The sequence below is a fragment of the Oncorhynchus nerka genome, linkage group LG17, assembly GCF_034236695.1.
Source record: "Oncorhynchus nerka isolate Pitt River linkage group LG17, Oner_Uvic_2.0, whole genome shotgun sequence".
In the NCBI taxonomy this organism is placed as follows: Eukaryota; Metazoa; Chordata; class Actinopteri; order Salmoniformes; family Salmonidae; genus Oncorhynchus; species Oncorhynchus nerka.
Genome location: NC_088412.1, coordinates 13,748,856 through 13,762,476, shown reverse-complemented (window position 1 = coordinate 13,762,476; position 13,621 = coordinate 13,748,856).

Below are 13,621 nucleotides of genomic sequence, written 5' to 3'. Positions count from 1 at the left end.
AATCCTATTAATTAAATGACATGGATTATTCATCAATCAGGTCTTGTATAATCCTTTACAATTACTTTATACAGTGTAAACAGTGGTAGGCCTGATCACCGACAACGACGAGACAGCATATAGAGCGAAGGTCAGAGACCTGGCCGGGTGGTGCCAGAATAACAACCTATCTCTCAATGTAACCAAGACTAAGGAGATGATTGTGGACTACAGGAAAAGGAGCACCGAGCATGTCCCCATTCTCATCGACAGGGCTGTAGTGGAGCAGGTTGAGAGCTTCAAATTCCTTGGTGTCCACATCAACAACAAACTAGATTGGTCCAAACACACCAAGACAGTCGTGAAGAGGGCATGACAAAGCCTATTCCCCCTCAGGAAACTAAAAAGATTTGGCATGGGTCCTGAGATCCTCAAAAGGTTCTACAGCTGCAACATCGAGAGCATGTTGCATCACTGCCTGGTACGGCAATTGCTCGGCCTCCAACCGCAAGGCACTTCAGAGGGTAGTGCGTACGGCCCAGTACAGCAAAGCTGCCTGCCATCCAGGACCTCTACACCAGGCGGTGTCAGAGGAAGGCCCTGAAAATTGTCAAAGACCCCAGCCATCCCAGTCATAGACTGTTCTCTCTACCTCCGCATGGCAAGCGGTACCGGAGTGCCAAGTCTAGGACAAAAAGGCGTCTCAACAGTTTTCACCCCCAAGCCATAAGACTCCTGAACAGGTAACCAATGGTTACCCGGACTATTTGCATTGTGTGACCCCCAACCCCTCTTTTACGCTGCTGCTACTCTCTGTTTATCTTATATGCATAGTCACTTTAACTATACGTTCATGTACATACTACCTAAATTGGCCCGACCAACCAGTGCTCTCGCACATTGGCTAACCGGGCTATCTGCATTGTGTCCCACCACCCAACAACCCCTCTTTTTATGCTTCTGCTACTCTCTGTTCATCATATATGCACAGTCACTTTAACGATACCTACATGTACATACTACCTCAATAAGCCTGACTAACAGGTGTCTGTATAAAGCCTTGCTACTCTTTTTTCAAATGTCTTTCTACTGTTGTTTTATTTCTTTACTTACCTACACACACACACACACACGCACACACACGCACGCACGCACACACACACACACACACATACCTTTTTTGGCACCATTGGTTAGAGCCTGTAAATAAGCATTTCACTGTAAGGTTTACACCTGTTGTATTCGGCGCATGTGACAAATAAACTTTGATTTTATTTTGATTTTGATTGAGCCAAGTATGTTTATGACAGACTAGTGTCTCCTTTGACTCCTAACTAGTTTCAGTCATGATCCATATGATGGACCAAACAGGTAGGTCTATCAAATCGAGTAACCACAGACCACATAAACAGGTACAACACAAATCTCATTAAGGGTTAGAACAAATCCATTTATTACATCTGGTTAAATGCATCAGCCTCTGCAATACATGTTTCAGTTGTAACTGATCCCCGACAGAGTGGCGCAGCGGTCTAAGGCACTGCATCGCCGTGCAAGAGGCATCACTGCAGTCCCTGGTTTGAATCCAGCCTGCATTACATCCGGCCGTGATTGGGAGTCCCATAGGGCGGCGCACAATTGGCACAGCTTTGTACAGGGTAGGTCATCATTGTAAATAATAATTTGTTCTTAACTGGCTTTCCTAGTTAAATAAAGGTTAAATAAATCATAAGTATAATACAACTTGCAGAAAGGTATACTGGGTAATATGTTAATTAAACACCTGTTTAAGCCAAAACAGTATTTTATGTTGTAAGTGTCAGCAAACATTACTCTCGTGATCAAATCAGCTATTTGTGTTGCAAATTACAATATTTCAGTTCATTCTTTTTCAACTCACATTGAGTAAAAATCATTGGGTTAGGGGAATAATAATTCATGTCAGCTCAACAATTTCCCAATTTGAAGTCCAGACAACTTGGATATTTAAGATTTTTTTAAATTACAGTATTACTGTGTACTTTTTTAGAACATAATGTTTATAAAAACTGTATGCAGGAAGCAACAAATATCAATATAAAACATATTTTCACATAACCAAACTGCCTACTATATAAGATGCAAATACAGGTATCCGGACACGCCATTCTTTTAGACTGCTGAAGCAAGCACACATATTTTCCTCAGGAAATTGACATTTTCTAGTTGTTTATTTCAAACTTTGTATTGTCTTTCTATGCCATGGGATTAAGAGAAGTAAGTATTACATCATCCAGTAACCTAACATGCAACATGCACTAATAACAATGTCGCCACCAAAACATTTGACCTTTTAATCAAGATTGATGAGGATATAGACACCTTTGAACATTAGAAAGCACCCCAACGTACAGAGACTGTAAATCATTATATCAGAGATATACATCGTGATGGGGCCAAAGTGGAGTGATATGAATCGTTGATCTATGGATCTATCAGTGAATCGTTGATCTATGGATCTATCAGTGTCTCCATTCACTGTTGGGTGCTCCAAGGTTCAGGGGAAGTACCCGGTCCATATAAATCACTTCCTCAAGGAAAAAGCAACAGCACTTAAGTCATTAGCAGACTCCAACCTTCTGTAATGGCTCTCAATCTCCAAAGCTAATCAGTGCTGCACACCATCACCACAAAGGATGCTCTCCCTTGATTAAATTCAAGTTCAAGTGTGTGACCAAGCTCTTGTCTTCGGGGGCTCTCCCACTGGGGCGTTAAGGGAACATTTGAACACCTGCTGACTTCCATAAGACTGGGATTACCCACAAGGCCCTAGAGTGCAGGCAGGCACACACACCACCCACACACACAAACACACACACACCCAACATACATTAATTCATTCATTATGCGAGCGGGATGGGGGCGCAAACAAATGCCACATTCAGATTTGGGGACAGGTCATTACTTAAAGGCCCATGGGAAGTGCCACTTGACTTGTAAGAGCAGCCGAGCACTTGCTGGATTTGCTGTTATTCATCCTTGAAGCATTAGAGAAATTACATTTAATCGTTGAAACGTTGGGGCATCAATTAGTTGGTCATGCCATATAGCGCGTGGGAGGCAGTGGCGGACTTATCATTAGGCAGAAGAGACAATTGCCTCAGGCCTCACATCATCAGATGCCCCGTGAACTGGGCATAATGAAAATAAAAAATAATAGTAATTTAAATATATATATTTCTCCGCTCGATCCCCCCCCCCCAACCTACTAACCCCCATCCTCCACATGATCCGCTGTTGCGGGCTGCTCAGCTCACTGCTCTCCTTCTTTCTTGCTTCAGTAGGTTGGTCCAGCAGCTAAATCTGTGGGAAGCTTCAAAGTTGCATCATCTAAACATTCTTCCTAGAACTGTCTATGAAGGGTTGCTAGGAAATGTTATATATGATTAAATGTAGAACCCTGCTTGCCTTCCAAAGAATCCTTCTTGCCATTCAAAGAATCATCAAAGAACCCTTTCTTCCAAAAATTGTTCTTAGGATGTTAAAGGTTCGAGGTAGAACCCTTTCACTTACAAAGAACCCTTGTCTTCCAAAAAAGGTTCTTCTGATCCAAACAGTTCTTGGTAGAACCCTATCCCTCCACAAATAACCCTTTTGGAACTGTTTTTCTAAGAGTGTACTACACGAGTGAAGAGCAAAATACATGCAAAAAATCCTTAATATAATGAGCAAACTAGAATACAGATGATAAGCACTCAACTCAGCTAACATTTTGGCCTCTGTCTGGGGCCTCCAATTCTCTAAGTCCGCCCCTGGTGGGAGAAAGTTTTGGCTAGCCCTGACATCATCCAGTGCTGTCTGCATGCACAGCTCTGCTACTGTAGTAGGCTGCTTCCTCCACTCTCATCCAAGTTACAGATGAGAAAAAGAGCCCCCTCAGCAATCAATGTCTAGACCAATGGTTGATGTGGACCGGTGCTGGGTTACCAGATCTGAGTACTGGAGTACCGGATCTCTGTGAGTATACAGTACAGTACCATGAGTACCGGCTCCCTTTTCATTCCACGTCAAGCATTGATCTCTAGACAGTTGCCAATGGAGTGGTTTGAGAGAACAGTTTCCAAAAATGGCCTATTATATTGAATGAAGTTGTTGCATGTGACATTAGTTACACAGTCCAAAACACTTGAAGACATAAAACCAAAGAGACAGCAAAGGTGCACCACATTATAGCTAATCACATTATAGAGGGTTATACAGTAACATGACTGCATCACATTATAGCTAATCATTATCTCTTTGTTATTTTTACTTGCAAGGATTCCCTACTGCCTACTGAAAACTGTTAGAACAAAGATGCTATCTAGAACCTAAAAGGGTTCTTTGGCTGTCCCCATAGGAGAACCTTTTGAATAACCATTTCCACATAGGGTTCTGTATGGAACTCATAAGGTTTACCTGAAACCAAAAAGGGTTATCCTATGGGGACAGCTGAAGAACCCTTTTGGAAAACTTTTTTCTAAGAGTCTATGTCACGCCCTGGTCTAAGTATTTTGTGTTTTTCTTCATGTATTGGGTCAGGCCAGGGTGTGGCATGGAGTTTTTCTATTGTGGTGTGTTTTGTCTGGGGGTTTTGGTGTGTATGTTAGTGGGATTGTAGCTTAGTAGGGTGTTCTAGGAAAGTCTATGGCTGTCTGGAGTGGTTCTCAATCAGAGGCAGGTGGTTATCGTTGTCTCTGATTGGGAACCATATTTAGGCAGCCATATTCTTTGGTTGTATTGTGGGTGATTGTCCTTAGTGTCCTTGGTCCTGTCGATGTTAGGTTACACAAGTATAGGCTGTTTCGGGTTTCTTTACGTTTATTGTTTTTTTTGTAAAGTTCGTGTTTGTTTATTAAAACATGGATCGCAATATACACGCTGCATTTTGGTCCGACTCTCCTTCACCAATAGAAAACCGTTACAGAATCACCCACCACCAACGGACCAAGCAGCGTGTCAACAGGCAGGAGCAGCCCAAAGAGGAGAAGCGCTATAAGGATTTCTGGACATGGGAGGAAATCCTAAACGGAGAAGGACCCTGGGCTCAGGCTGGAGAATATCGCCACCCCAAGGAAGAACTGGAGGCGGCGAAAGCTGAGAGGCGCAGATATGAGGAGGCAGCACGGCGAAGCGGACGGAAGCCTGAGAATCAGCCCCAAAAATTTCTTGGGGGGGAGGCTAAGGGAGAGTGTGGCAGAGTCAGGAGTCAGACCTGAGCCAACTCTCCCTGTTTATCGTGAGGAGCCAAGGAGGAGACCAAAACCAGAGCTGGTGTTGGAGGTGAGCGAAACAGAGACCGTGAAGGAGTTAATGGGGAAATTGGAGGAGAGAGAAATGAGGGAGTTGCTGTGTTGGTGCTTTTTGCATGGAATTCGACCGACGGAACGTGTCGGGGATTTGATGGCACCTGGGTTAGCGCTCCATACTCGTCCTGAGGTGCGTGTTAGTCGGCTGGTGAAGTTGGTGCCAGCCTCACGCACCAGGCCTCCTGTGAACATCCCTAGCCTTGCACGTCCTGTGCCAACACTACTCTCAAGATCTCCAGTACGCCTTCACGGTCTAGCCCATCCTGTGCCACCTCCACACTCTAGTCCTCCGGTAGCAGCTCCCCGCACCAGGCTTCCTGTGCGTGTCCTCGATCCAGTACCACCAGTTCCAGCACCACGCACCAGGCCTTCAGTGCGCCTCGCCTGTTCAGCGCAGCCAGAGCCTGTCTCCTCTCCTGCGCTGCCGGAGTCGCCCGCCTGTTTAGCGCAGCCGGAGCCTGTCTCCTTTCCTGCGCTGCCGGAGCCTCCCGCCTGTTCAGCGCAGCCAGAGCCTGTCTCCTCTCCTGCGCTGCCGGAGTCTCCCGCCTGTTCAGCGCAGCCAGAGCCTGTCTCTTCTCCTGCGCTGCCGGAGTCTCCAGTCTGCCCAGCGCCGCCAGTGCTCCCAGTCTGCCCAGCGCCGCCAGTCTGCCCAGCGCCGCCAGTCTGCCCAGCGTCGCCAGTGCTCCCAGTCTGCCCAGCGCCGCCAGTGCTCCCAGTCTGCCCAGCGCCGCCAGTCTGCCCAGCGCCGCCAGTCTGCCCAGCGTCGGCAGTCTGCCCAGCGTCGCCAGTGCTCCCAGTCTGCCCAGCGCCGCCAGTCTGCCCAGCGCCGCCAGTCTGCCCAGCGCCGCCAGTCTGCCAGACTCTTCCAGATCTGCCAGTCAACCAGACTCTTCCAGATCTGCCAGTCAGCCAGACTCTTCCAGATCTGCCAGTCAGCCAGACTCTTCCAGATCTGCCAGTCAGCCAGACTCTTCCAGATCTGCCTGTCAGCCAGACTCTTCCAGATCTGCCAGTCAACCAGACTCTTCCGGATCTGCCAGTCAACCAGACTCTTCCGGATCTGCCAGTCAACCAGACTCTTCCGGATCTGCCAGTCAGCCAGAATCTGCCAGTCAGCCAGGATCTGGTAGATCTATCTACCTGCCTGAGCTTCCTCTCACTCCCGAGCTTTCTCTCACTCCCGAGCTTTCTCTCCTCACTCCCGAGCTTTCTCTCCTCACTCCCGAGCTTTCTCTCCTCACTCCCGAGCTTTCTCTCCTCACTCCCGAGCTGCCTCAGTCCCGAGCTGTCCTTCAGTCCCGATCTGCTCCTCAGTCCAGTGGGGTTCTGGGTGAGGACTACTAGGCCATGGTCGGCGGCGAGGGTGGACTATCCAGGGACGCGAGGAGAGGGGACTAAGACATTTATTGAGTTGGGTCCACGTCCCGCGCCGGAACCGCCACCATGGACAGACGCCCACCCGGACCCTCCCTATTTGTTTTGAGGTGCGTTCGGGAGTCCGCACCTTAGGGGGGGGGGTTCTGTCACGCCCTGGTCTAAGTATTTTGTGTTTTTCTTCATGTATTGGGTCAGGCCAGGGTGTGGCATGGAGTTTTTCTATTGTGGTGTGTTTTGTCTGGGGGTTTTGGTGTGTATGTTAGTGGGATTGTAGCTTAGTAGGGTGTTCTAGGAAAGTCTATGGCTGTCTGGAGTGGTTCTCAATCAGAGGCAGGTGGTTATCGTTGTCTCTGATTGGGAACCATATTTAGGCAGCCATATTCTTTGGTTGTATTCTGGGTGATTGTCCTTAGTGTCCTTGTTCCTGTCTATGTTAGGTTACACAAGTATAGGCTGTTTCGGTTTTCTTTACGTTTATTGTTTTTGTAGTATTTGTATTTAGATTCGTGTTACGTTTGTTTATTAAAACATGGATCGCAATATACACGCTGCATTTTGGTCCGACTCTCCTTCACCAATAGAAAACCGTTACAGTCTATTTGAGGCCTTGGGATCCTTTTATGTCACTTCATATCGTTATCCAAATATATCATATAAGAAAAAGTGTCCACTTGCCAACATAATATTGGGACTCAAAATTAGATTTGAATTGGGGTTTGTTGTTGGGATTTGGGATTTGTAATTGGGATTTGTAATTGGGGTTTGTTATTGGGGTTTGAGGGAATGAAGTTCCTGGTGTTCTTTAACACAGTCATCTGACAAAAATAAGATACCAGGATACACAGAAGGAATCAACATCAAGGAGATTACACAGCAACATAATGGCACAGTTCTTGGTGTTGGGGAAGCTACTCTGATAATATAGTTGACCATGCTACCAATTACTTCACACTGTGAAAAATGTAGTTTTCTTTAACTAAAGTTACTTTGAAAAAGTAGATCTCTACATCCAAGCTACTTTGTGAAAATGTATCATATCTAAATATGAAACGTCACAGACTACAAATTGCAAGACTATATTACTCTGGAGTCAGATGTTAATAGAATATGTAATTTAACCTATTAAACACAAAAATATGTTTAAAGTAAGAATTAAGCAGGTCTGATGGCGAAAATGAAAATAAATTCCAGCCTACTTAGTAGTTCCATTAGTAGCTACATGGCTAAAAAGTAATTAACTACTGAAAACACTACCAATATTTGAATTTAGGGTAACACTTTTAGATGTGTTGTGACATATTTAAGCAGTAAGGTCCGAGGAGGTGTGGTATATGGCCAATATACCACGGCTAAGGACTGTTCTTAATCACAACGCAGAGTGCCTGGACAAAGCCCTTGCTGTGGTATATTGGCCATATATCACAAACCCCAGAGGAGCCTTAATGCTATTATAAACTGGTTACCAACGTAATTAGAACAGTAAAACTAAATGTTTTGTCATACCCATGATATACGGTCTCTTGTACCATGGCTTTCAGCCAATCAAAATTCAGTTCACCCAGTTTATAAATAGCTTATAAACTGGGTGGTTCGAGCACTGAATGCTGATTGGCTGACAGCCATGGTATATCAGACCGTATACCATGGGTATGACAAAACATTTATTCTTTCTGCTCTAATTACGTTGTTAAGCAGTTTATAATAGCATTAAGGCTCCTCGAGGGTTTGTGATATATGGCCAATATAACACGGCTAAGGGCTGTATCCAGGCACTCTGCGTTGCGTCGTACTTAAGAACAGCCCTTAAGCCATGGTACATTGGCCATATACCACACCCCCTCGTGCCTTATTGCTTAAATATTTTATGGCTGGTTATGACACCTACATGTGAGTGTCACAGCCCACATATTGATTATTAATAATTTCTCAAATATTTATTCGCTAATCATTCAGTCGAATACGCTATGCTACAGCCATTGAATCTGTCTTTGAGCGTTAATGGCTAGCTCGGTCCACGACATTATGTTCTTATATTTTTCAATCTTGAGATACAAGGGAAAATGTTATTAATCAGTGACTGAAATGTCTCACTACGTGATATTCACTTCCGGACTTGGAGAGCGCTCAAAGCATTGTAGAACGCTCCTCTGAATAACAGGGCGTGGTTTTGGCTTAACTGCGTTGGGGAAAAGAAAGATGCGGAAAAATGGCAATTGTCCGTGTCTACTTATTCATCCTGTTTTCAGGCTTGTAACATTTATAAGCATGGCTCCGTTTTTGAAATCTAGAGATAAAATGTTTATCTAAACTATGATTAGTTTTCTTGTAATTCTGATGTATAATTTAAGTGTTTAATTTATGTATTCATGTAAATACACATAAGACGAGACATCGTTTGTAAAAAGACATGAAATCATTAAAAAAGCCAAAACGTTAATAATGAAAATAGATTTAATCCGAGACGCCATCTTGTCTCATTTTCCCCTTCATGTGACTGCAGCAAAGCTAAATTAGTTAACTTTGTATGTAAATCAATGCTAGCTAGCTACATGAATAGTTGAGAGCTAGCTTTAGCTATGTTATGAAAACACTTGAGAAACAGGATTGTAATGTATTTGAGAATGTGTAAAAGTGTCTGTTATTGCCATAATATATTTGGTATGAAGTTTTAGTTTTCAGCTTTCTTTACCACTGCGTTGTAGCATACTCTATTCTCAGATTTCTGTTCATTAGTTACATATTTTCAGAAAAAGTAATGCATCTGCTGCATCCACGGGTGGAGGTGAAGACCTTGAGGGGGGCTGCAAAACCAACTTTCAAATAAAAGGAAATATTCAGAATTCGCTCTGCCATTTCCTGGTTGCTAAAATTTAAACAGCTCGTCTAAATTCAGTTTATGTGACAAAACAAGCAATGTATATCATTATACCATCTAAACCGCTGTGGCACTGTCAAGAAGCATTATGACCATCATAATCATATAAGCCAGATAGGCCTATCATGTACATGCCCTTATATCAGTCATCAGTCACAAAGAAAGTGTCTTGTCCTGCTCCTGAAATCTGCTACTGCATTCATCCCAGTCATCAGCAACAGAGCATTGAGGTACATGCATGTCTGACATCAATGTGTGTGCAATTACAATGATAATTTAATATGGTCAATTTCAGAAAATGTTATATAACATAAACATAATGTTTACAAGTAGGCTATGGTGTAATGGAATGGTTTGCCTTGTGTGGTAGGTTTTGTACTATTTGACACCTGTAAAATAAAACGTAAAAAAACAATAGAGTTATGACCATATTATGACAAGTTATGTCTGCTCTTATTACATATTATGACATGGTTATGTCTGCTCTTATTACATATTATGACATGGTTATGTCTGCTCTTATTACATATTATGACATGGTTATGTCTGCTCTTATTACATATTATGACATGGTTATGTCTGCTCTTATTACATATTATGACAAGTTATGTCTGCTCTTATTACATATTATGACATGGTTATGTCTGCTCTTATTACATATTATGACATGGTTATGTCTGCTCTTATTACATATTATGACATGGTTATGTCTGCTCTTATTACATATTATGACATGGTTATGTCTGCTCTTATTACATATTATGACATGGTTATGTCTGCTCTTATTACATATTATGACATGGTTATGTCTGCTCTTTTTACATATTATGACATGGTTATGTATGCTCTTATTACATATTATGACATGGTTATGTCTGCTCGTATTACATATTATGACATGGTTATGTCTGCTCTTATTACATATTATAACATGGTTATGTCTGCTCTTTTTACATATTATGACATGGTTATGTCTGCTCTTATTACATATTATGGCATGGTTATGACCGTGTCATAACGTGTTATGACGCTAAGAGTCAAGTTCAACTACCACCAAGCTACAGCAAAATGTAATTCAATTACTAGTTGAGCTACATGTAGTTCATTACTCCCCAACACTGTAAGTTCTACACTTTTAAAAGATAACCATCTTGCTTTGGGGGGCTGATATTGCAGTGACACCACTGTGCGTTTGGCTCAATCATCCCAATGCCGCCGGAGAAGAAATCTTAGTGAGTCAGAAGCAAGGATGGAGGCAGCAATTCTCCTCAAGGAAACTTGGCTCCCACGTTTGGAGCCATTTCAGATTCAATCACACTTGATCAACTTGGACCGAGTCCTTCGGTATTTATAGAAAGTTAAACGGTATGCGGTTATGAAACATGGCAGAGGGCCAACGTCTGCAGTCATTTCTGCCTCCGCAGCAAAGCTGAGAGTTAAAACTGAAGGAGTATCCACTTTTTCTGTACTGTGTATTTCACTTTCTGAAAGATCTGGTCTGCAGAACCAGGTCGCTGATTAATTGAAAAACGCAGGAAGACTTTACATTAAGTTGTTCTCATACCGGTGTAATAACCTTGTATTACTACAGTAATAACATTGTATTAACATGTTGTTACGTTGTACTTTACTAACTGTATATTAATCACATAGTAATGGATATTGAACCTTGTAGAACAGGAAAAAACGATTTAACTCCATCATTTTGCAATTACAAAGCAATTACTGAAATATTGTGTAATAACAGTGTCGTTACAGTAGTAATACGTGTTACTACACAGGTATAAGAGCAGCTCAACGTTAAGTGTTTCCAACAAATTTACTCTACGTAGGCTAACTAATGTTTTGATCAAGGGGAGAAAATGTATCATATTTGTACTGTTTTGTGTAGTCCTGGTGTGAGCATGTTCATCTCATTTCTATTTCTCGTGTGTTTTTGTTCCACTTTATGTTATAGTACAACTCATATTGATTACTGCATCGTAGGGAAAGAGCTTGCAAGAACAGCATTTCACTGTATTGTGCGCGTGACAATAAAAACATGACATTTTAAACTACTTTAGGTGCAACCTGTTCTTCGAAGAGAGGACCTGGAACAATCTCTTCACCTTCTGAGTTCCTTGACATCCACGGTCGCCATTCACTCCTTTCTGTCGGGCATTTTGCATCTCTTCAGAGGAAGGCAGCCAAAGCAGGAGGCGGCTTGAGGACATCCCACACTTCACCTCTGACCCTACTCTCTCGCATCTCTGGTTATGTCACCCTCATTGACGTAATTGAGGCTTGAAGCTAATGGCTCAGTCGGTGTGGTGACAATGAAATTTATACGCCATGATCAAATCTAGCGATTTCATATTCCCTCCGTACTGGGAAATGGGCAGTTTGGCCAATCAGTCAAACGCAGTGAAAGCGCTGTCAACCGTAAAACGTAATTATTGTAACATGATGGATTCTGAAGCACAAGAGCCCATTAACAACTTTAATGAATAGATTAGCCGAAGAAGCAGCCAGGTAGCTAAGGAACAACATTTGACCACTCGCCACCCACCTAACTCTTGCGACACCAACTCATAGCATTAGATCTTAGCAGGCTTGTATGATAACCGAGACAGTTATTATGAGGACATCGACTGTTAACTTGGTTTGTGAATCCCTGGGATGTTATTCATAAAGTCTCTCAGAGTAGAATAGCTTATCTAGGATCAGGCGCCGATATACAGTGCCTTCAGAAAGTATTCATACCCCTTGAATTATTCCACATTTTGTTGTGTTACAGCCTGAATTCAAAATTGATTCAATGGATTGTTTTTACCCCATAATGACAAAGTGAAAACCTGCCCCGTCCTTAACGATTACAAGCATACCCTTAACATGATGCAGCCACATGTATGCTTGACAATATGGAGAGTGTTACTCAGTAATGTAACGATCGTCTGTTGAAGAAGGTGTGGACCAAAGCGCAGTGTGGTAAGTGGTCATACTTTTATTTCAACTGAACACTCAATAACAGAAATGGATGCCCACTCGCGCATGGCACTTGCGGGGGGCTGGCATATAGCGCTCCGGGCTATGAGCGCGCACGGCACGCTGCTTCCGGTAAGCACGGGGAGTTGGCTCAGGTCTATCGCCTGACTCCAGCAAACTCCCCATGTGCTCCCCCCAAAAAATGTTTTGGAGCTGCCTCTCGTGCCTGCTGCGCTGCCTTGCCTCATATCGCCGCCTCTCAGCTTTAGCTGCCTCTAGTTCTTCTTTAGGGCGGCGATATTCCCCAGCCTGTCTCCAGGGTCCCTGTCCGTCCAATATCTCCTCCCAAAAATAACTACCCACAGGGGAAAATCTACCTAAGTATGGTTCCCAATCCGAGACAACGATAGACAGCTGTCCCTGATTGAGAACCTGTCACGCTATCTACCGAAGTCGATGCCTCTCCTTGCTCGGGTGGTGCTCGGCGGTCGACGTCACCGGTCTTCTAGCCATCATTGATCCATTTTTTATTTTCCATTGGTTTTGTCTTGTCTTCCTACACACCTGGTTTCAATCCCATTCATTACCTGTTGTGTATTTAACCCTCTGTTTACCATCATGTCTTGTCAGAGATTGTTTCTTGTTTCAGTTTCGTGTTGTTTGTATTTGGTGAGCGACGGGTCCTCGTACCCAATTTGTTTCATTTGTATTTATGGTTTTGGAGTTATGTTTTATTAAATTACTCCATTTACCGAGTTTATTCTCCTGCGCATGACTTCCCTGCCACCTATAAACACATTTGTGACAGAACCATACCCGGCCAAAACAAGAAATACAAAAACATAGAAAAAGGAACATAGAATGCCCACCCAAATCACACCCTGACCAAACCAAAATAGAGACATAAAAAGCTCTAAGGTCAGGGCGTGACAAGTAATGTGTCGTATTGGATTTGCCCCAAACATAACACTTTGTATTCAGGACAAAAAGTGAATTGCTTTGCCACATTTTTTGCACTATTCCTTTAGTGTCTTGTTGCAAACAGGATGCATGTTTTGGAATATTTGTATTCTGTACAGGCTTCCTTCTTTTCACTCTG